General features: G+C 36.5%; 1 protein-coding gene across 1 annotated transcript in view; it reads right to left on the bottom strand.

The window, feature by feature from the left end:
* STARD3NL (STARD3 N-terminal like) overlaps positions 1–3,271 on the bottom strand; it is a 35,440-nt gene that overhangs the window by 16,084 nt on the left and 16,085 nt on the right. The window lies entirely within an intron of this gene.

Consider the following 3,271-nt stretch of genomic DNA (forward strand, 5'->3'; position numbering starts at 1 on the left):
CACAAATATTCAGCAAATACAAAAACAAGAGTAACAAAGGAAATGATAACAAAATTCATAAACATAATGAGCTCAGCACAGAAAAGAATATGGAACAAAGAAACTAGGGACACCATGAAAAATCACATACCAAAATGACTGCAACCAATTCATACTTGTCACTAATTGCACTTAATGTTAATGGATTATATGCACCACTCAAGAGATGGAGAGTTGCAGATTGGATAAAAAAACAAAACCCATCAATACGCTGTCTACAAGAGATACATCTTAGAGACACAGACAAAAATAGACTAAAAATCAAAGGTTGGAAAAAGATATATCAAGCAAATTGCAACTGTAAAAGAGCAGGAGTTGCAGTATTAATGTCTGATTAAATTGACTTTAAGACAAAAACCAACTTACAAGACAAGGAAGGACATTATATAATGATTAAAAGATCAACTGAACAAGAAGATATAACCATAATAAATATGACCCCAATGAAAGAGCCCCATAATACATAAATCAGACTTTAACAGAATTGAAAAGGCAAATAGATGACTCCACAGTCATAGTGGGAGACGTTACCACAACTTTCAATGAGCTAGAACAACTGGAAAGAAACGCAACAAAGATGCAGAAGAGCTAAACAATACAATCCACCAACTTGACCTTATAGACATCTACAGAGCACTTTACCCAACAACAGCACAATATACTTTCTTTTCCAGTGCACATGGAACATTTTCCATGATTGACCATATGTTAGGCCATAAAGCAAGCCAATAAATTTCAAAACATTGAAATAACTACAAAGCATCTTCTCAGATCATAATGCTATCCAATTAGAAATCAACAATAGAAAGATCAATGGAAAAAGAGTAAACACATAGAAACTGAACACCACCCTCCTTGTGAAAGACTGGGTAAGAGAAGAAATAAAAATTGAAATGCAAAACTTCCTTCAATCAAATGAGAATGAAAACACTACATACCAAAATCTTTGAGACAAAGCAAAAGCAGTGATCAGAGGCCAATTTATACCGATAAATGTACACATCAAGAACAAAGGAAGAGCCAAAATCAACACTTTAAACTAAATCTTCAACAATTAGAAAAAAAACAGCAAGAAAAGCCTACAGACACCAGAAGAAAGGAAATAATCAAGATTTAAGCAGAAATCAATGAAACAGAAAATAGAAAGACAACAGCAAAAATCAACAAGACCAGAAGTTGGTTTTTTGAAAAGATTTGTAAAATTTGACAAACTACTGACAAATTTCACAAAGGAAAAGGGGGGGGGGATACAAATAACATGAATAAGAAACGAAATGTGTGACAACACAACAGAACCATATGAAATTAAAAGGATAATATCAGGATACTATGAAGAACTATACTCCAACAAATTTGAAAATCTGGAGGAAATGGATAGATTTCTAGAAACACACCACTTACTTACACTAACACAGACTGATGTGGAAAAGTTGAACAGATCCATAACAAAAGAAAAATTGAACAGGTCATAAAAAAATTACCAACAAAGAAGTCCTGGGCCAGATGGTTTCACCAGAGATTTCCACTGAACATGCAGAGAAGAACTGACACCAATCCCACTCAAACTATTCCAAAACACAGAACTCCCTAACTCATTTTATGAAGCAAGTATAACCTTGATACCAAAACCAGGCAAAGACATCATTCAAAAGGAAAACTACAGACCAATATCCCTCATGAATACAGATGCAAAAATCTTCAACAAAATCCTAGCCAATAGACTCCAACTACATATCAAGAAAATCATTCATTATGACCAAGTGGGGTTCATAATGGGTATGCACAGATGGTTCAACATTAGAAAAACAAACAACGTCGTCCACCACATAAATAAAGGGGAAGACCCACATGATTATTTCAATTGATGAAGAAAAGGCATTTGATAAAATCCAACACCCATTCCATCAAAACTCTCAGCAAAATAGGAATAGAAGGGACATTCCTCAACATAATAAAGGGCATCTATACAAAACCAACAGCCAACATTATTCTCAATGGAGAGAGACTGAAACCATTCCCCTTGCGAACAGGAACCAGACAAGGATGCCCTCTATCACCATTGCTATTCAACATTGTATTGGAAGTCTTAGCAGCAATAAGGCAAGAGAGGGAAATCAAAGGCATCTGAATTGGTCAGGAGAAAGTCAAACTATCCCTATTTGCTGATGATATGATCCTATACCTAGAAAACCCAAGAGACTCAGTCAAAAATCTACTGGAACACATTGAGAGATTTAGCATCATGGTAGGATACACGATCAACATCCAAAAATCAGTTGGATTCCTCTACACCAGCAAAGAGATTGCTGAAAAAGAAATACAAAAATCAATACCATTTACAATAGCCACCAAAAAAATTAAATACTTGGGAATATATCTTACCATGGACACAAAAGACCTGTACAAACAAAACTATAAAAAACTAATTCCAGAAACCATAAGAGAACTACATAAATGGAAGAACATCCCGTGCTCGTGGATAGGAAGATGGAACATTGTGAAAATGTCAATTCTATCCAAAGCATTCTATACATTCAATGCAATCCCAATCTAGAGCCCATCAACATTTTTAAAGGATATGGAAAAAACAATCACTAACTTTATATGAAAAGGAAAGAGACCTTGGACAGGCAAAGCACTACTGAAAAAGAACAAAGTAGTAGGAGGTCTCACCTGTCACCCGATCTCAAAACCTGCTATACAGACACAATAGTTAAAACTGCCTGGTATTGGTACAATGACAGACACACAGACCAATGGAATAGAATTGAGAACCCAAAAACAGATACATTGACCTATGCTCTCAGGCGATCTCTGACAAAGAGCCTTAATCCATTAAATGGGAAAGATAATGTTTGTTTAATAGATGGTACTGGCAAAACTGGATATCCATTTGCAGAAAAATGAAACAAGATCTGTACCGAACACCATACACAAAAACTAACTTCTGATGGATCAAAGACTTAAATGTGAAACCTAAAACTATAGAGTTCCTCAAGGAAAAACTAGGGGCAAATTTAGGGGCCCTAATATATGATATACCTATAAGCCTGAGGCTCAAGGCTTTTATCCCCTTCCCTGCTCTTCCGGCCTGCTACTCTGGCGTCCCTGCGTTGTCTCTCCTTACCTGTAAGCCTGGGGCTCAAGGCTTTTATCCCCTTGCCTGCTCTTCCGGCCTGCTACTCTGGCGTCCCTGCGTTGTCTCTCCTTACCTCTAAGCCTGGGGCTCAAG

Source organism: Orycteropus afer, unplaced genomic scaffold (genome assembly GCF_000298275.1).
Source record: "Orycteropus afer afer isolate SDZICR_OR568_19922 unplaced genomic scaffold, OryAfe1.0 scaffold00263, whole genome shotgun sequence".
Lineage (NCBI taxonomy): Eukaryota > Metazoa > Chordata > Mammalia > Tubulidentata > Orycteropodidae > Orycteropus > Orycteropus afer.